Below are 22,263 nucleotides of genomic sequence, written 5' to 3'. Positions count from 1 at the left end.
ACCACCTTAATCTCCATCAAGCAAAAAAAGTCCAATTTAGCTAAACTACATACAAAATTAAAATTACTAGGAAATAACTTTCTCCTAATACCCCTACAGTTCCATGCAAGACACTTCATCAATCTAATTCTTCAAGATAACTAAACTCTTCCTTAATTGCAATTTCCTTTTGGATTCTCTTTCTCGGACTCATTATCCTAACAGTGGCATAAGGGGCACCATCACTAGGCCCAGCTTTAATAGCATCCTCCTCACAGACTTTTTTCTTTGGATTCATCATTCCTATTTTGGGCCTTGCACTCATAGAGCCAACCTCTACGTTAAGAAAAGCAGAAACCATATTTCTAGTGTTCTCCCTAGTTTCAGTGTTCTCAATTTTCACATTTGACATATCATTCATAACATCAAAGAAATCAAAATTAATACTTTTATAATCACAAACAAGATTATTGTCACATGGCAAGATAAAGAACTCATCATCACCAAACATAGAGTCAATAAAATTAATACTAGAGATAATTATCCATCTATCCCCACCATTACCTTAAGCATCCCATTAAAATTAAATCTTATTTTCACAATGTCAGGTTCTTGCATCAAACCTTCAAGGCCGCAATCATCTACGCTGCAATTTGGGTCATGGATCCCACCACAGCAACCTAGATTAAGATCTTTAGGAGCTCATCACATCTATGGTATGAAATGAATTAAATATAATTTTACAGAAACAAAAAACCGTTCTTCCTGCTACCACATCCATTTATGTATCTCGCAACTTTGATTAAGGTCGAATAGGCTCCTGGATTTGGATCTTATCATAAGTATCACCCATTTCCTCAGTCCTGGTTTCCCTTCCCTTGTATGCCTCATCATACCACCACCAACTCTAAACTCTCTGTTATGGACACTTGAGTAGCTTCCCTTAAAGCTTCCATGGTGAACCTTGACTCCAAAATCGATTCAGCAGTTTCCAATGCCTTCGATCATAAACTTTCACTCTACTTCGAGCAACTTTGTCATGAATTGTAGTTTGGAGGTCATAGGGACTTTCACTCTACTTCGAGCAACTTTGTCATGAATTGTAGTTTGGAGGTCATGGGCAAGGTCCTACTTTTACTGTTTTTGCAAACCCAAATCCTCAGGTTGTTAAGAAAATCCAGCCACCTCATAGCTCTATCTTTGTATCTGGTGGCCACACGCCTTGCCCACAGTGGTCTCCTCAAACTGACTTCCCTAATTCGTTGAGGGTGATGACCCCTTAGCTTGGATCTTTAAAGCTGAGCAGTTTTCAGCGTGTACTCACTACTTCATTTCGCTTAGATGAAGAGTCTTTACAGTGGTTCCAATGGATGAATTGTATCCGTTCAACTCTACCTTGGGAGAATTTCACCAAGGCTTTGTGCAAAGAATTTGGGCTTGGAAATTCTAGGATAGTGCTGAATCTCTCATCAAACTATACTAGACAGGTACTCTTAAGGATTATATCACTGAATTTCCCCACTTGGTTAATTGTACTAGTGATTTAGGTCTTATTTTACTCAAGAGCTGTTTCTTAGGTGGTTTGAGAAAAGGAATTAAAATTTGATGCTAAGCTGTTAAAACCTATCACTGTCTATGAGGCTATATACATTGTTGTGTAGCTTGATTCTAAACTCACCTTGATGAAAACATTGCCACCCAAACCTTTCTAACCCATTAAACATCCACCCTTGTTGACCACACCCCCATTACACCCAATACCAAGGCAGGGTAACTTAGGTATCAAAAAATTATCTCCTGAGAAGATCCAAAAAAAGAGGGAGAGAGGTAGATGCTGGTTTTGTCTTAATAAGTGGACTAGGGGTCATAAGTGTGGGCTTAAGCAATTGTTAATGCTAGATGTTAATGAAAATTGTTAAGAGTTTGAGGAGTTCCAACTTGAGTTACATCATGTGCAACTTAGTGAGTGTGCTTTTTATGGCACCACAACTAGACAAACAGTCCACACTAAAGTGTAAGGCATAGTGCAAGGTCAAATTGTTACTATTATTCTGGATTCAAGTAGCACTCATAATTTCATTGACTATAAGTTGTTGAAGCAATGGGGACACCAAACACATGCTACAAAACCTTTTGAGGTTATGATAGTTGATGAAGAGAAAGTAGAGCTCTGGTTACTGCAAGGCTATGAGATTAAATGTGGGATGTTACAATTGTGCTGTTGATTTATATTCCTTACCCTTAGGTGGTTGTGATATTGTTAGGGGTTCAGTGCCTATCCACAATCAGTCCAGTACTCTGGGATTTCCATTTACTCACTATGGAATTCTCCAAGCACAACTAACAATATAAGTTGTGTCTTAATAGACTTGCACTCTATTGGTTCAGGAAGTATCTCTTCATCTTATTGACAAAGAGCTGTCTAATTCAAATTTGGGTTTGTTCTTATAGCCCATGGAGAGTCAAAAAGTTAAGGCTTGCAATCTTAGTTCTCAGCAATTGCAAGAATTGCATACTTTGCTTGGAGATTTTGAAGAAATTGTTGTCCGACCTTCTAAACCACCCTTCCAGAACCCAGGATCATCATATACCTTTACGTCTAGGAGCAAACCCCCTAATATCAGGCCCTACCATGAAGGTTAAAAAAAGAAAAAGACACATTGACCTAGCCAAGGATGATGAGATTCGAAGTCCAATGCCTTCACGCATGAAATGTCATTCGACAGTAGATGTCAGTTCGAATGGTCAACTCAAGGTGAAACAATGTACACTCATACACAGTAGTCAATCCTTAAACCAATGAGCTGGAAAAAATGATGAAAGGTGGTACTGGACGTCTACCATGTTGCAGTTAAAGAGGTCGACGAGGAAGAAGTCTCCAAATAAAACGTTAGAGAAACTCCACCACAACTTGATGACGGGGGGCAAACAACTATCAACGACTTGAAGTTAGCACCACCACACTTGAAACGATGCTACGCTTAAAACTATGTATGACACAAAAAAATGAAATAAAAATGTTTGTTGAATTGAAAATCTGAAAGGGTGGCTCAAGAAAAAATTAGAACTAAAAAAAAACCTTTTAACTACGTGATGACTGGGATCCCTTCAAATCGAGGGTACATAGGCAGCTCGAACTTTCAATTTTGAGTCTAGTCACATCAAAATAAAAGTAAGGGTTCATTTATAATTGATACCTTTGTTCTCACAGGGTTCGGCTAGAAAATGTCAATCTTAGTACAAAAGAAAGGGAAAATAAAAGGAAGAAGTACAATCAAGACACCATTCCTGTCACATCCCGGTCCGGGCCCTCACCACATCCTAGGCTCGACTCCACCGTAGCACGATAATGTCTGCTTTGGGCCCCGACCACGCGCTCATGGTTTTATTTCTGGGAACTTGTACAAGAACTTCCTAGTGGGTCACCCATCATGGGAATGCTCTCGTGTGAACTCGCTTAACTTCGGAGTTCCTACAGAACCCGAAGCCAGTGAGCTCCCAAAAGGCCTCGTGCTAGGTAGAGATGGGAATATACATATAAGGCTTACATGATCCACTCCCCTGGGCGATGTGGGATGTTACAATTCCATAGAAATTCAAAGTCAACTCCTTCTTCTTTGTCGTTGATGTCCCTATGAATCCACTTCGACAAAATTCGTCCATGCATCATCCCAAGAAGAAAAGAAGCAGTCCATGCCACTTCCACAAAGCCATCAAGGTAGCAAGGTTGCAAGCAGTATGCTTTAAGGCTACTAGCTGCAAGGAAGCAGAACGCAGTAATGACAAAGCAGCAGCACAACGGACAGCAGCGGCAACGCGAATTAGCGGCAGTGCGAAGTGAGTAGCGGCAGTGCATTAGCAAAACAAAGCAATTTGCAGCAGCGGCAAACACACACCCAGACACTCAAACTCTTAAGCCCCAAACAATCTTAAAGACTCTGAAAACTCTCAAGCCTTAAACATTCTCAAACACTCAGAAAACTCAGAAAACTCTCTGTATTCTTCATCACACTTGTGAAGAATCATTAAGCACCACTGCACATGCCGATTGTGAAGGAAAAATTTGTGAAAACAAGTTCATTTAAGCAACATCTATGCATGCAATTAACAATTAAAGGTGGAATCATGCTTGTATGCACTCAAAAAAAAAAAAAAAAAAACTTTACCCATGAAATTCAAGGCCTAGTAGTTGTGGTGAACCAAGACTCAACTAAAATCTTAAAGAAAAGAGTTGAGAAACTTTTATACCTTTGAAGCACCTCTTTGCTTAGCAAAGGATATTCACCCATGTGAGGCCTTCTTTCCTTAGTCTCCTTGTTCCTTGTCTCCATGGATGTAGATGGAGGAACTTTGCTTCTTGGCTCTATGACTTCTTGGATATGGATGAAGGAATGGATTCTCCAAGTTCCCAAGAAAGGGAACCTCTAAGTTTCCACACCAAGGAGAGAACTGAGGAAGAGATGAGTGACCTAGGAAGAAATGGATGCTAGTCCATTCTTCCTAGGGTGGCCGGCCTCCTACGAGAAGAGAAAGCTTTTTGTGTTTTTCTCTTTTCTCTCTAGAAAACCCCTATGAGGGAATGAGTTATAATTTCCTTTCTGTAGCCTCTTACATTGAGTGGCATAATTGAAATTAAAAACAATTCTCTCTCACACTTTGTATGGCCGGCCATGTGGGTTCATTAGGCTTTCATGCCCTTTGTGCTTTCAAGTTGTCATACAACTTTAGTTATTGGATTTGACATTCGAAGCCCATTGGGCCTTGAGGCCCAAAACTAACCCAAGGTCTAAAACAAACTTATTCGTTTGATTAATTAACATATTAATTAATCCTAGCCATAAATAATTAAACCATTTAATTATCCTTACTCATCTCCGTTGTTTCTTCAATCTCTACCTTACTCAGTGTATGATCCATTAGGTTCCTTTTAGCGAGGCAGTGGGCGATTAGAACTCTTTAAATCGATTGTGAATTTAAACTTACTTTTCAATTCTCCCTTTAGTGATTATACACCTTTAGGGCTTCCACAAACCATGAGTGACACTTAACAGTATGTCATGGCTACCCAATCTAATGAAAAGTGGTGGAGAACCTATTCTGTTTGGGATTACAATGCAATACGGTCTTTTCCTAATACAATACTCTTGACCACATTGTTTGATTTGATAGTTTATTCATGTCTACTATCCAATGCGATTCTCTTATATGGTTACCTTGAATGTGATTTGGAACGACTTCCTAAATCTCTTTCATACTCTGACCAGAGATTCTTAATCATATCATTAGAGTATTCTCCCTCAAATGGTATGAAGGTTAGATATACCTTGTTGTGCATTCACTTGCCTCCATGGCTAAGTGGCTTAACCCCAACTATGCCGTGGACACCTTTATGAGTGACTTTGACATAGTCAAAGATCAAGGACCTAACCATAAGACAACTATGATCCCTTAGGTCAAAGGACTACTTTGCATTATCCCAACTATGAGTTTTCATGTGACATGAGTATGAGAACTCCTTGTTGATCACGTTCAGTGGACTCATTCTCTATTGAGCACCTACAAGCTTGTCTTGGTGTCAGTCACACCAATGACTTGAGACTAGTCACTCTCTCTAAGAGAAGACATAGCACGTACTGATCTTAACAGACTGTCAATGCCCAATTGACAATCATATGATTAGGAATGGTATCATGAATCTAACTTCTTTAGATCACATTCTCCCAATTACATATTCCTTGGACTTATCATTTAACCATATAACATTTATATGAGACGGCTTTAAACAATAATCTTTGCCCTTTATATTAAACTAGATTAGTTTAACATGTGAAATGTCCGTAAAGTATCATCATATGATTGGCTTTAGGGCACATTTCCAACCGATTGTTCCATTGCCACAAGCTAAACCTTGAGGCATCCATTCATCTGAGATAAATTCATCGCGACCCTTGGATCAACAACCATACACATACATCCTACAAACGCGGAGATCGAATAAGAGGATTCAAAATTGTAACAGAGATTGTACCACTAAACACTCATTAATACAAATTCTTTATTTTGTACACGTGTTTTAGTTTCATTCGTTGTAGGAATGTTGCGTATATGTATATATAAATATTCAATATCCAAATTATACATCTCCTTATATATGAGACACGTATAACTTAGGCAATGGCTATTAATCTAGAGCACTTGGTAATGATTTTGTAATTTTTGTCAATTTGTATTGATATGTAGTACCATCCAATCACACTTATTTGTATATATTAGTAAAACCAGTCAAATGGCTTTTAAGGTGTTAAAACATTTGGAGCTTTGAGAGATTAAATAGTAAATATTACATGACTTTTACATTGAATACAAACATTTTAGAAATGCCACTATGTTAGTGGCTAATAACAATCCAACATATACATGTGTCTGTGTTGTGGTCTTTAAATAGGATCAGTAATCACTGATAGGATTCCATTCTTTGCACTTGTGTCTGGAGCTCCATGCCCATCACCATATTGGTATATGCATTGGGAAATCCGAGCAAGGTTTATTGCTGCTTTTACAAATTCCTTGGTAAATGGAGAAGCAGAAGCTGCATCTTTGTTCAACTTCTTCCAACTATTTTCAACCAAAATACTTATATATTGACGAGCAGATTCCTCAGACATATTCAGACTGCCACGCATCATGCATGAGATTGAGTTCGTAGTTTATTTTCTCTCCACTTCTGCCTGCAGTGGGACAACAAATTAATACTTAAAATATTCAAGTCAAGATAAATTAATGCATGCATGATTAAAGAACAAATTAAAAATAAATTAAAGGATTGTTTGATAATTATTTCGGTTTTTGAAAATTGAAAACTTGTTGGTAACTTTTGTGAATTTTCAAAATGGGAGCTGTCTTTCACATTATTTTTATCATTTTCCTTAAATATTGGTTTGATTTTGATTTTGAGATTTTATTTTTTATTTAAAAACCTAAACGCATTAAAGAGTTCCCAAACAATTTTTTAACCTTCAGTTGAAAATGAAAAACTAAAATAGTTTTTAAACCGACTTTGAAATAAGTACATACCGCCGAAGTACTCAAATCATTGGAAAGCTGGAAAATAAGAGGTTTGAAATTTTGAAAATAATTATTTAAAATCCGTAGACCTTTGGGGGTCGCTCTTAATGTTTTTAAATTGAGCTCGACCCTACGAGCGCGCAGGCGAAGGCTGTTCGTGAGTCGGGATGAGAAATGAGAAGTCATGAACGTCAGAAGTTTCTTAAATAAAATAGGGATTTAATATTTTTAGGGGTTTCCATTAATCTGGGAAGAGACCAATTAGGAAAAAAAAAAGAAAAAAAACACAAAGAAGAAGAATAAGGAAAAGATTAGAAGCTGCCAGATGGCAGCAAAAGAGAAGGGAATATGAGAGATACAGTAGAGAAAAGGAGGGAGAGTGACCAATCAGGGGGAAATGAGGGAACGGAGAGAGGGGGGAACCAGCCAAACCTGGTTCCCTCCCTTTGACCCAGTTTCTTGACCCCATTCCCACACACACCCCAACGTTGATTCTAGCATTTTTCAGGCGAGTTGATCATCGCTACCACCATTCCTGAACTCCTCTCATCGTCATGAACATCATCCTCCCATATTTGGTCCGGTTTTGATCTCGATTTCAGGAGAAAAGATAATTGAACCCGTGAGGGTTTCGAGTTTTCAACGACGAATTCGTCATCTCCAGTCACCACCGTTCCCACCACCACCACTAGTTGACTCCCCTTGAACCCAGGAGCAAAGCCCAAACACTTGCAGCGGCGTCAGAGCATCAATGGACTCAAATTGACAACCACCAAAATCTAGGGTTTCCTATGAACCACGACTAATTTCAGGTGTTTCCCGACTGAATTGGACTTTAACCTAGGTATGAAAAATATTTCTCTCACTGAAATCTTGGTACCTATAAAATTTGGTAATTTTTGGAGTTAGTCAGAAAATTGGATTTCCATTCGTCGAAAACCGCCACATGCGGCGTCATGTGGCTAGTGGGCCAACTTTGTCTTTCTAGGTTAAATTCGATATTCTGAATCCAATTTTGATAGTTGTTTGATGTGATTTCATTGTTTGAACCTAGTTTCGTAGATCGCCGCCCCTTGACCTTTGTAGTAAACGACGAATCGACCGTTAGATCGTCACCAAATTTTAGTATGGATTCGTATGTATTATTTGAGGACCTTAGTAACTTACGGATTAAAAATCTGGTGGGCAAATCTTCCTGATTGATTTACTAGGGTTGATTTTGATCAAAATGTTCGTAACCATTCTTAAATACTACTAAGTAGGGTTAAGTAGGCCTAAATTGGTTAGTGAGCTATCCCATATAATATATAACTTGGTTTATGTTTATGGGATGCCTTATTGTGATATAGATGTGCACTTATCTCCTTGATAATATGAATGATATGTATGATAACTGTTATGACAATGTGAGAATCCTATTAGAAGTATTCCCATAGAACTTGTATGATTGTGTGACATGCTAGTTAGTGGTCATGAGAAATTGATAGTGTAGGTGATTACGTTGTAAATCATAGGGGTTGAGATAAGGGTAAGTAGGTTGTGTGTTGATCTAATTGCACCATGTAGGAGTGGTACATGGATGGTCCTGCTTGGTATATTCGCGATAGGGGACCATACATATTTCAGGGGTGATCATGCTTGGTATATTAGTGATAGGTGATCACCGCCTGCACAAGTAGACTATGCTTATGGTTCTGTTTAGTTTATCTGTAATGGGGGACTATACGCATTCTATGAGTGATTATGCTTGGTATATCCGCAATGGGTGATCATTACCTAGAGCTATAGAATATAGTCCTGCTTGGTATATCCACAATGGGGGGTGATCATGCCTGGTATATCTGCGATGGGTGATCACTACCTACATTATTAGACTATGCCTATGGTTCTGCTTGATTTATTCACAATGTGAGACCATACGCATTTTAGGAGTGATCATACTTGGTATATCTGTGATTGGTGATCACTACCTAGAGTTAGGATGCGGTCCTGCTTGGCATATTTGTGATAGGGGACCATACGTATTTCAGGGGTGGTCATGCTTGGTATATCCGCGATGGGTGATCACTGCCTACACGATTACATTATGCTTATGGTTCTGCTTGGTATATTCGTAATGGGGGACCATACGCATTCTAGGGGTGATAAGGATTAGTTGTACTTGGTACATTTCGATAAGTGACCATATTTTAGTTAGATTCCGTTGAGTGGTCCGGAATCCCTACTTTCGCTCATTTCCATAAGGTTAGTCCAGCCCTAGATTCGAGTGAATAGGAATTGCTCGCAGTAGACGTTGTGTTTATAAATTAGATTTATCATGTTATTACTTGGAATCCAGGTAGGGAATTATGTAGAATTCCTTTATTAAATTTCGTGAATTGATATGTGATCTTATTGATTGATTAACGTAGTTAAATGTTAATATCGTGCATCTTTGATTCTTGGAATTGATTAATTGGAGTTATTGTGGAATGACGTTGGATATGATTGTTATTATTATGATTAAATTAGTTGATCAATGTGGCTTAAGAATAATATTGTGCTTCGTTGGTTCTTTGATATGTTACATGCTGTGGATTGAGGTGTCATGTTGAAAACATAGTGAATTATACAATGGATGGAATGGAAATCTTGAATGTCATGTGAGTTTGTTAGGTAGCCCTGAATCTAGTAATTCATGCTTGTCAAGTCTCAATAATTGATTGAGGAATGCTATGCCTTCATGTTAGAAAGCATTGGGATAAATGTTTGAGTTTTAGTGAATGGTGAACTATGAATGGCTTGATCCCTTCTTAGGGTATGTAGGCAGTCTAACGCAAAGGTTAGATGTAGCCATGAAATAAAAGAAAATGACTGCGTATTAAATCATGATTGTGTTTTGATCTTGTCTCGGAGGGCGAGACATGATAGATAAATAGGAAAGTGGTGACGTCACGGTTCGATCTTGGACGTATGTTGGGATCGAGGCATGACACACTAGATATCTAACATATGTAAGATGCATATGGTTTGGACTTGGCTTTGGCATGCATATCAAGCTCATATTGTACTTTAGGTTTTCCACGATTAACTAGTGGAGGCAACAAATAAGTAGAAGAATAATCAGAATTTACTTCATATGTGTCACCATCTTGTACCAAACCATTAGAAGAATCATCACTGGATGAACCATCAATAGGCAACTCGTTAGTCATACTAGCAGTATGCAACTAGTCATCAAAAGGCAATTCGTTAGGCATACCAACAAAGAATAAGAGTATGGATAGTCCTATTCTAGGCTAGGTAAGTATAATGTGGTTAACAAAGAAAATAGGCTAACTAAGGCTCAAAGGGTCTAAACCTACAATACATATGCAAAGGGTAAGGCTTTTTGGCTCTGGTTTGACTAAATAATTTCATCTTATTATTTGTTATGCTAATCAATTTTATGCTTTGAATGAAATGGGTATGAGTTCTAGTATGTGGAACTATAGTGATGAAAACGCATTCTAAGTAGCAACCAAGCAAAGAATAGTGAGATCATGCAACGACTTTAGAAAACAAAACCATCAAGATTAATAACTCTCCAAACAACGTTTAGGCTCAAGTCTCTCAGGGTTGTCGCGTTAGTTTGAGTTTCTTCCTTCAAGCATATTACAAAAACTGATTTTTTTCCTTTGTGGTTACATGTGAATTCGTAAATGTTAACTACAACTAAGCATAAACCAAAGAGCATATCAAACTTCCATCCATGTTTGTAACTTTCTTTAATAGTCATGCAATTAAAAACCAAATCCTCATCATTGTGTTAGAAGGTATCCTAAGACACAAACAAACGTAAAAACAAAAATGACTCTAAAAACAACTCTTTTTGGGTTTTTAAAACACTCTTTTTCGATTTTTTTTTCAAATTTTCGGATTTTCTGTTTAAGACACATAAAAACACTAAAAAATAGTGAATAACAACTTTAGAAGTGATAGGTGATAAAATCCCACGAAAATCATTCAAAAACAGCTTGTTTACCCCCTACACTTATTGTCCTCAATGTTTTAAGCATAGACTTACAAACAAACAAACATATAACACAACTAACAAACATGACAATCATGGCAAAGTAAAAGCAATAAAGAGTAGGGTGTAGGAACGCAAATCTGGTTATCGAGTGTTGGAGATTCCTAGGTCTTCTTTATTTGCATGCATGGGTTGCCTCCCAAGGAGCACTTGCTTTAACGTCTTTCAGCCGGACGAGACCTCCTTTTAGGCTTCATTAGAGCCCACGACATGGAGGGGTATATCCTCCACTACATGCTCCTCAAAATGCTCATAGTATGGCTCAATGAATGGGAGGGGATAATGATCCTCCCTGATTGTGGTGTTTTGGTTCCTAAAGTCCATGTAAATGCTCCCACCACCTTGAAATCAATTTGTAACCTGCACCAAAGAAGGTAACAACCTATTAGTTGAAATGGGAATTGGAATTGGGATTGGAGACTTACTAGGATGTTGTGGCAATGCCCCTAGGGCAGCCACCATCTCGCTAATTTTATCATTAGGCACGACCAAATTGGGTGTTTTTAGGGTAGTGGCATGCTCCTTGTGCTCCACTCCAATTCCTTCCTCGATGGTGGTTCTAGATGCATCCTTCTTGATTGGTGTTGAATGTTCATGCCCTATATTTTTAATTATACCAATGGAAAAATAAGAACGAACATCATTAGGATTCTCAATGGATTCAGAAACTTTAAAGTTAATTATATCACCACCAAACTCCATAGTTAAGGCTCCCTTGGCCACGTCAATCTTGGTGTAGGCTGTTTTCATGAAAGGTCGTCTAAGTAAGATTGGCGATGGTGGATAATGGGCTGAATCCTCCATGTCAAGCACATAGAAATCTGCAGGAAAAATCAAGTGGTCTACCTGCACCAAAACATCTTCCAAAACTCCTCTCGGGTATGCATTAGATCGATCGGCTAATTGAATAATAACGCCATCATTAATTGATGCACCTAAATCAAGCATAGCATGTTCAAACCTTGTATTACCAATTACACAAGGGATAGTGAAACTAAATGGATCTTTGCATTTAGGTGGCAGCTTTCTTTGCAACATTGCAGAGACATTCTCCCTTACATGTACCACCTCTTTCTCCCAAATCCGTTTCCTTGTTGTACAAATCTTCTTCAAAAACTTAGCGTACTTCGGGATTTGCTTTATTGCATTAAGAAACGGGATATTGACGTGCACCTTCCTAAATGTTTCCAGAATGTCTTTTCGTCCTCTTTTGTCTTAGATTGCATAAACCTGCTAGGAAAGTGCACATTTAGTGGAATAGAACTAGAAGAATTCGAATTTGGACTTACTTTGGTGGTTTGGGACGGCTTAGGTGCACTAGGGGCTGCGGCAAGGTTTTGGCTTCCCTTGCTGTGGCCTTTGCTCCCTGTTCTTCTTCTTGCAGCAACTTTTCCTCCTCTTGGCTTGTTTTGGACGGTTTTGGGGTGGTTCCAACCTCCTTACCACTCCTCAACGTAATTGCCTTGGCGGTTTCAAAACCTTCCTTCGGATTGACAATTGTTGAACTAGGCAATTTACCTTTCTCTCTGAATTAGCCCCGTAATTCCGCCATTTGCCCCATTTGCTTCTTCAATTCTCCCATCTCCTTGGCTTGATTTTGATAGCCCTGCGACAAGGTAGTTAGTAATTGAAGAACATTATCATTATTCATTGACAAACCTAAATTTAGTTGGGTAGGTTGTGATTGAGGTTGAGATTGTGTGAATGGCTTTTGATATATCCCAGGAGGTAGTGGACGAAATCCTCCTTGTTGTTGAGGTTGTTGAGGCTCCCTCCACTCGAAATTTGGGTGATCTCTCCATCCCGGATTGTATGTATTTGAGTATAGATCATTCCTTGGTTGATTTTGACTTTGGTACCCCACGACATGAGCACTCTCCCATCCTCCATTCTCTATCAATTAAGTACATTGATCATTGAGGTGTCCTTGCATAGAGCATACTTCACATATGGCCGTACCTTGCATTTTGGATCCTTTAACAACCTGAGACACAAGCATAGCGAGATTACCTAATTGAGATTGAATTTCAGAAATTGCACTTACCTCATTCAATTGTTGTTGCCGTGGGGGGTCTCTTTGTCCAACTCCCTCATATTGTTGTGCATTCAAGGCTCGATTTTCAATTAAGACCTTGGCAGCCACCGGTGTTTTGTCAACCAAAGCACCTCATGCCGAGGCATCTAGCATTTGTCTCTCAATTGGAAGGAGTCCTTCGTAAAAGTATTGAATTAGAAGCTCTTCCTTCATTTGATGTTGTGGGCAAGATGCAACAAGGGCTTTGAAACGCTCATAATATGCTAGAAAGGATTCTCCTTTGTTTTGTTGAATTTTGCGAATCTTCTTCCTCAAAAGAATTACTCTTGAAGTTGGGAAGAATTTCTCCAAGAATGCTCGTTTCATACTTTCCTAAGAAGTAATGGTTCTGGGCGCCAATTGGTATAGCCAATCTTTAGCCTTTTCCAAAAGAGAGAATGGAAAGGCTTTCATCTTCAAAATGTTCTCATCCACGTTAATGGGTGTCATGCTTGAGCATACAACTTTAAACTCCTTCAAATGCTTGTTTGGATCTTCCATGGACAGCCCATGGTATTTGGGAATATGATGCAGCAAGCTTGACTTTAATTCAAACTCATCGGTCTTGTCTGGGGCTGCCCTAGGGTATTGAATGCAAATAGGCACAACATTGTCCAACCCCGAGGCCGAAAGTTCTTTGATTGTTCGATTGTCCGCCACCATGCTTTCTTCTTCTTCAAATTCAGATTCGGACTCTGAACTTGAACTAGGTGGATTAGGTTCTGGTTGCTTCCTCTTTCTTCTCAAAGTTCATTCAAAATCGTCGTCAAAATCCAATATGTTTGCACGAATAGGTTGAGAATGACAAGTCATAAACTAGTACCTGAAACAAAGAACAAAAACAAATCAGCAACCACTTTAAAGGGCACGGCAAACACAATAAAAAGGCACAAAGAAACACACTACACACTTTAACACGACACAAACAAAAGGGATTAGCAAGTTTGCTAATCCCCGGCAACGTGCCAAAATTTGATGTGAAAATTAACTTGACACACAAATTAAACCCTATTTGTGACAATTGTAGTATATATGCAAGTAGGGCTCGTTCTAGACCGGAGATTAACTAGGGATGCTAATCAACACGAATAAGACTCAAAAACACTAAACTAGACTCTATAAACTCAAAACTAACTTAAAACACTTAAAACAACAACAAGCAATAAAAAAGACTCAATTCTAGACCTAACAAGTGATTTTGACGAAAATAAAACTTAACTTGACTCAAAAGACTAAAAGAAAACAGAATTTCATTCAAATAACAAGACTAAATGAAAGGGGGATTGTTTTTGACGAATTTAAAACTTAAAACAGAAACTTTGCATAAAACACTTTGTAAAAACGAATTTGGGTGCATTAAATGGGTGGAAGGCTAGCTAGAAGGTCCTTCTCCACACATGACATATGCATATAAACCAATTTCCAGTTATTATTCCCTTAGACTATGAATGACAATGCCCCAAATTAACCATGAAAAACATAACTTTTAGATTTTCCTTAACTCATTGAATTGGATGGGATACACATCGCAACCAAATTATCCTTATCAAGTTCCCTAACTATGAAAAGCATGATAGAAAATCATATCAAAGGTCATTAAGTTCTTTGAAAACCATAAGCATTGACAAGGCATTCGTAACTATGAAAAGCATGATACTTATACCAAGGATTTACTTAACATAATCATGACTAGTGACTTCCACTACTTGTAAATATAAGTTCATAACGATTAGGTGAAACTCCCTTATACTCTAGCATCAAATTCATGCATGCAAATTAAGTGTCGACCCCCAATCAACATACATAAACAAGTTTTAATAACTCAAACAAGCAAATCACATTCAAGACTTAAGAAACAATAACTGGATGTAATTAATTCATATAAAACATATAATCATGGCTTTGAATTCACCTCTAACTAAAAAGAAATTAGTTCCACATGTTCATCATAATTGAAAACCAAATTAATATAAACATTAAACTAAAACTAAGGATAGAATACACCTAGAAACACTCCACACTCCAATGGCAAATTTCGAACCCTCCTTGGATGGCAGATTGCACAAGTCTTCTTCTCCTTCCTTCCTTGCTTGCGGCACTAGGGTGATGTGGTGTGAATTATTGTGTTTGATGGCTGAATGTATGAATGAATGAATGAGTGAATGGATGATATAAAACCTGCGGCATAAGCATGTATATATATATATATGTGTGTGTGTGTGTGTGTTACACGGCTTAAACCCTAGGGAAATCAGATTAAGGTGTGGTAGAAATCAGGTGGGAAAAGGTTTGCACAATCCTAGGGGAAAAGGACTAGGGTTCCATGGCAAAGACCAAGGAAGAAAGGGAAAAGGATTGCAGGTTCTAGAGCTTCTAGAAGAGGGAGAGGCGCCACCTTTGTAGAAATTCTAGAAACAATGTGTTTTGTGGCAGAAATTGGACTTCTAGAAGGGATAAAGGGTGCGGCACCTAATTAGGAATAGATAGGGTGTTCTAGAAAGAGTATTTAGGGCAGATTTCTGGACCTAAAGGGACAAGAACACATAACATAGGTGTAGGAGAGGGATTACAACTCCTAAACCTTCAAGGAATGGCATATATGCAACACATAAGGGATTAGGCTTCTAGAATCTGAGTTATGTGTTTAAATGTATAACTAATCCCTTCTAAATAGCTAGAATTAAGGCACAAACTGATTTGGATAAGATAAGATAGGATAATGCTAGAGTTAGGAAATGATAAGGTTGGTTAGGATAGGATAAGATAAGGTTGGATAATGTTCCTTATTTCTTGCCCTTTCCTTATCTTCTTTGTATTTGAACTTCTTTCTCCATATTTGTAGCATTTCCTAGCCTTTCTTGACTTCAATTTCGTCCATCCACCTTGCTTCACTCATAAGCTATCCAATTGGTGCCCAAAATTGCTCCAAATGGCTCCAAAATGCATTTTCTTGATCTTTTTGCCATTAGGACCAATAAACATACGAAAATAGCTTAAAAGACTATAATAAGTAGTAATTAACTAACTAAATGAAAGGAAACAACATAACTAAGTAGCATAAATATGACTATCGACAAATAAACTTGGTGGCTAGCCTTTGTAATTTTCTCAGTTGAGATGTACCAGAAAACTTGCCCCGTACATATCCTCTTCTCTGAGAGGAAAGATTTGGGCCTTCCATTATCTGCATGAAAAATTTGTACTGGTTCTGAATGGCGTCTTCCTTCTTCAAATTGATGAAAATTGACCAGAACCATTCATGTTCATCATCATATACCCTAGTATAGAAATTGGTGGAAAGGTTGACAAAGGCTTGGAGGCTGAGTTTCTGAAACAGGTTTGCCTCGTCGATGGCGAACGCGTCGGCCGAGTCGACGCTGCTCCACTCGATTGCCTTGGCTTGCAGGCTATGCATTTTCCTTTTGTTCACTGCTTGGTGGCGGAGATTCTTGAGTTTGTTCGATTTTTTTTTTTTATATTATTTTTTCAGTCGGTGCATCAAAGGCCATGATCACTGAGAAGCAAACCATGATTCCTCATTTTTCTCTCTTCTGCACCAAGTATCAGATTTCACCAAGCAGCTCCTTTATATATGCTCATCCTCGGCGAGATTAAAATAATTTTAATTGCCGAAACTGTCAAAATGTACCACCTGTCCCCTTTATCCCTTTCTGATTGTTAGCATATCCAATAAATACACATCGGAGAGCACATGCATCAAGTTTACTCTGCTGATAAGAGTAGACATGCACATACGCCACACACTCAAAGCCTTTCGGAGAAAGTCGGTGTCTGAAAATCAAGAACCCAACTTGGGGCATGATTTATCAAGTACACGCAGCCAAAATAGCATGACCCCACAAATGATTAGGAACATATTTATCCAACATGAAGGAGCGACCAACCTCCATTATTTGATAATTCTTCTGTTTGGACACACCATTTTGTTGGGGTGTAAACGGAGTAGTCGTTTAGTGAATAATATCATGATCATGAAAAAAGCATGCCAAAGTGTGATTCACATATTCTCCTCCGTTATCAGACCTGAAAACCTCAACTTTGGTTTGAAACTGAGTAGACACCATTGCACAAAATTCTTGAAGAAGTAAAGTGATGTCACTCTTATTCTTCATCAAGAACACCTAAGTTAATCGAGTACATTCATCAATAAAAGTAACAAACCAATGAAATCCATTAGAAGTAACATTTGCCAAACCCCACACATCAGAATGTATCAAATCAAATGGCAAAGTAGCTTTAGAATCACTTATGGGAAAGGAAGCACGATGACTTTTAGTCATGACACATGTTTCACAGTTGAACTATAAATCACTACAAATGCGAAACAAAGAAGGAAATAAATGCTTCATATAATTGAATGATGGATGTCCCAAATGTCGATGCCACAACCAAATTTGATGTTTGACATCCATTTTAGCACTTATAACTTGATGATTATTTGAACCTGAAGCAATAGTATCCTCCATAGTCAAGATGAACAAACCTCAATTCTTTTACCACGACCAATTTTCTTCTGAGTTTGAATGTCTTGAAAATAATAATATGTGGGGTAGAAGTGAGCAGAACAATGTAAGGTATCAAATAGTTTTCCTACTGACAAAAGATTGCACTCAGCATCAGGAACAAGTAAAGCATGGGCCAGTGATAAGGTCGGAGTGAGAAAGATAGTGCCTTCAGCCTTCATAGTGGAAGATGCTCCATTTGCACTAGTAATATATGGATCATGAACATAGTCACGTAACTCATCAAACACTCTAGGGTCACTAGTCACATGATTAGTAGCCCCAGTATCAATTATCCATATATTTGTTCCACCAAGATGCCTAACAACACTATGATTATAATGAGCCATTTAGCTAAAACAGAACGATAAAGACAAAAAAGATATGTAGCGGAATTAATACAATTTACCAGAACACTGTAGCAGAATCACTGTTATGCACTGCACTGTTCACGACAACGTAGCAATGTACTGTAGCATGGTACTATTCTCAAGACTGTAACACGACAATGTTCACTTCTTTTTTTGGCATGATACTGAGAAAAGTGGGCACAAAATTAAAGCACACAGGTCACCAAGAGTGTACTACTTTGATGCCAAATTGAATTAAACATGATAAAATACTAAAATTATATATGACAATATTTGAGAATTTTTTGTATATTCATTAATCCTCAAAGTGGAGTATATATAGGAGTTACAATTGGTATTACATATGCACTTCATCAATGTGGGACAACAGACTACTATTTACATGAACTAAAATATAAAAATATAACTCGCAACATTTATCATATCAAGGATTTGTGACATGTGATGGGATTGTAACAACCTGTCCCTAAAATTACGATTTTATAATTTTTAAAGTGTAATTTTACAAAAATACTCTTAGAGAAGAAATCATTAACTTTTGTTGACCCTCGTATCATTCAACGTATAACCTATTATGTTAGCGTATTCTTATAATACTCGTTGCTACAAATGCGTGGATGCAAACAGAATATAATTTGAAGTTATAACGAAGAGTATGCAATTTGAAACTGCGAGGACATCTTGGTCTTTTCGCTATTAGTTGGCACATGTGGCATTGTTGTGTGTCCCACGTGGGACCCAGGGAAGAGTCCTCAAACTTCTGGAACTCTCTCCCTTTTCTTTCTCTCCCATGATTCTCTTCTTTTTCTCCCGCAACACTCATCCCCATCATTTTCTTAAACTCTCTCTTCTTCCCCGTGAAAACCAAATCAACACAAATAATTTTTCTAGCAAATTAGACCCTGCAAACATCATCATCATGTCCCTAGCATCCCTGGAATCATGAATTCGTAGTTGGTTTCAAGAAACTTTGCGGTCAAAGGCAAGTTCGAAGTCACTTTTTGGAGCTGTGGCTTTACCTTCAATCTCAAACAATTTATAGCAATCCTTTGGACTTCCAATAGGTACGAACATGTTCTCCTCCTTCCTAGCTTCAATTCCATACTAAAATGGTTTACTTATATTAATTTCCAAATAAAAACACTACATATTAAAATGAATTTGGAAGTTTAGAGACCTAAACCGAAAACCTAAAAAAACAACATACCTAAATTGCAGGGGCATTACAATTTAGCTATAAGATGAAATCTTATCTTGTATGATTTCAGAGAAACGAACCAATGGATAAGATTAAGTTAAATAACCTGATTCAATGGTTCATTAGTGATGAAATTTAACTTTGTCAGAATTTGAATTCTTTTAGATTGAAATGTTCATAATTTTTATTTTATTTTTTTGTGATAACATGTTCAAAAATCAACTTAACACAAATTAAAATAAAAAAAAAAATTATAGCATAATCAAATTACTACATAAGTAAATATATATAGCCATATATAGAGCTGAAAGTAAATAACCCCTCATTGGGAGAGATTCTTTCATAGGGCCCCAAAGATTCCTTGGAGCTCTAAATAGGCTGTATCCACCACTTTTCTAGCCCCATATAGAGCCCCTTACTAGGGATTCTCTCTCATCGCCACCTTTGAGTTTAAGGACTTAAAGAAAATCTATGTAACAACTTGTCCCTAATTTTACAGCTTTATTAATTTTAAATGTGTGATTTGATGAGAATGCCTTAGAGGCGAGATTATTGACTTTCGTTGATCGTTATTTCGTGACGCGTATGAGTTATTATTCTACCGTATTCTCGAAGTATTCGACTGTATAAATGTGTAGATGCAAGTCGAATCGCATTCGGAGTTACAGTTAAAATTTTATGGAACTACAAACGTGAAGGGCATTTCAGTAATTTCATGTCGCGGGGATATTTTTTCTGTTTTGTCTTTTGTGGCCTTGTTTTGTGAGCTAGTGTGTCTCCCAATCTTTTAGACCTCTTTCTTTTAACTTTCATTTCCCACATCTCAATCTCATCTTAACTTTTTCTTCTACATAAAAACTAGCTGAGCCCTCATCTTGTTTTCTCCCTCAGCTCTGCGCTCTCTGCACAGAAGGTGCAGACCTGCAGCAATGTCGATCCATCATCATCATCACCACCCCAATGAGTTATCAGGCCACCACACCGCCATGTCTCTCTCTCCTTCGCCTGTTTTTTCTCTTTTCACCATTTATGCAGAAATGAAACATGAACGTCGTGGTTGGTGCCATGTTTCCCGGCGAGTTTCTTGAGCTGACCAAGGTAAGCCTTAGGGTTTTGTAAACCACACTTCCCTTTTTTGTTGTTGGATTCAATTTTGACATTGAATACACGTTTTGGTGAAGGTTTAGCACGAAATGAACTCGGGGAAGAATTTCCCCAAAATTTTGAAAATCGAACGTGGCCATTAGGCCATTTTTTGACCGTCTCCGGCCTTCGTTGGACCTCAAATTGGTATATTTCTTTCCCTCTCATTCCTAGGTTCAAATCCATATGTAAAACTCTGAAAAATGATTGAGAAATAAGCTAGAATAAAGCACTGTAAGATGGCTCTGCAACTTGCAAAAATGCAGGACTTCATGAAGAAGGCGAGTACACTAGTACTTGCAGCGCATGGGTGTGCGTGGGCGGCGCCCTGTCCTCGGTGCATGTAGCACGTAGCTGCCTATGCAACCACCTTGTGGCGGCGAGTGTGGCTGCGCGTGGAGGAACCTAAGGTCCCTCCTTAGGTTTCTCGACGTGCCTAACCTGAATCTGCCCTCCATTTTTTCAAAATTCGATTAATTGAAAATAGTTCCTTTATTAGTTGTACTTTGTACGAATACACGAATTTAGATTAGTACATTACATATTTACGTAAATGGTTTCTTTTCTAGGCGAAACGCATCGCAAGGATTTTCGATGCCCACAAGGCGAGTTTGACCCGACGACATGATTTGTGAGTGGGTCGTTGCTTTTAAATATTATATATTTATTTAGTTTCCATATATGCTTAATGAAGAGTTGTCTACGTTATACATTGATTAGAACAATGTTTTAAGAATTAGCGTATTGACGAAATTTATGAAATTCTCATGAATTCTACGGGATGTACGTGTATGCATATTTTGACGTGATGGCATAAATATATTTACGGTTACGAATATTATTATTTTATTGTTGTGAATTACGAAATTTCCACAATATGATCATATTTATATTACTAGTCATCATGCATGCTACACTGGTGTTAGTACTTACCCACGCCAGGGCTAGGCTTTATGTGTATGTTCACATCGCACCAATACGCACACTTTGGATTCATTGTCGGTGCCAGTCCTATCCTAGGTTGCTATAAGCAATTAGGACTCGTATGTGGCACACATAGTCTTCACGTGATTGTAGTACTGGAGCGTAAATCATATTACACCAGTCGTGTTCATCTCAGAATACCTCTACATGAACTCATGTGTCAGCATAAGTCGATGAGCACCTGATAGTACGAATGGTATGTGTTTTACATGTGGTTGTGAATTATTGCATTTCGAGATATTACTGTCTACAGTAAGTATTTTCATACTATACGTAGTATTCATATTTGGAAATTGTACTTGTTTTATGGCAAAGAGTTATTACATTTTCGAAAAGGTTTTACAAAGATTTATTTTTTAGGCCCACTCACCCTTGTTTTCCGCCCCTCTAGATGTTAGTGGTAGAGCTCTTGTGTCGACAAGGATTTCTGGCAAACGTTGTTATAGGAGGTCACTTTGGATGGTATAATTCTTATTCAAATTTTATTGCACTTTGATTATGCTTTGACATCACGTGTGAAATGGGTTTGATCTCGCTCACATACGCATCTTACATTTAGTCACTTATAGGTTTAAATTCACTCACATTTTCCACATCACTACACTTTATGACTTCGTCACCTTCCTAATGTTGGCCAGCACAGCTCGATTTAGAGTCCAGGTGGACATTCCGGGTTGGGGTGTGTCAATCTATGTGGCCCTAAGGAATATTGCTTCTAATGGAAAAGTCCTTACAGTAGAATCCTTAAATTTGAGGTCTTTATGATTTTATGTGATAATTTGATTAGGGGCACTATTTTTTTATGTTAAACTTTTTTGAATTAATTTAACTTTACGCTGTCGTAAACTATTTTTGTGACAAAAAAAAAAATTCTA

The 22,263-nt window shown here is 37.9% G+C and overlaps 1 long non-coding RNA gene across 2 annotated transcripts; it reads left to right on the top strand.

Moving 5' to 3' along the window:
* The first annotated feature begins 20,095 nt into the window (after positions 1–20,095).
* LOC148695108 (uncharacterized) lies at positions 20,096–21,253 on the top strand. 2 transcript variants are annotated; one of them, XR_015965758.1, is made up of 3 exons: positions 20,096–20,359; positions 20,443–20,551; positions 20,974–21,253. It is a non-coding gene; the product is annotated as an uncharacterized LOC148695108 (long non-coding RNA). The 2 variants fall into 2 exon arrangements; XR_015965757.1 differs by having other exon boundaries at positions 20,443–21,253.
* Positions 21,254–22,263: the final 1,010 nt, after the last annotated feature.

Source organism: Pyrus communis, chromosome 8, assembly GCF_041283825.1.
Source record: "Pyrus communis isolate YQ-2024b chromosome 8, ASM4128382v1, whole genome shotgun sequence".
Classification (NCBI taxonomy): domain Eukaryota; kingdom Viridiplantae; phylum Streptophyta; class Magnoliopsida; order Rosales; family Rosaceae; genus Pyrus; species Pyrus communis.
The sequence above is the reverse complement of the archived record's forward strand: the minus strand, read 5'-3'. Positions and strand labels throughout refer to the sequence as shown.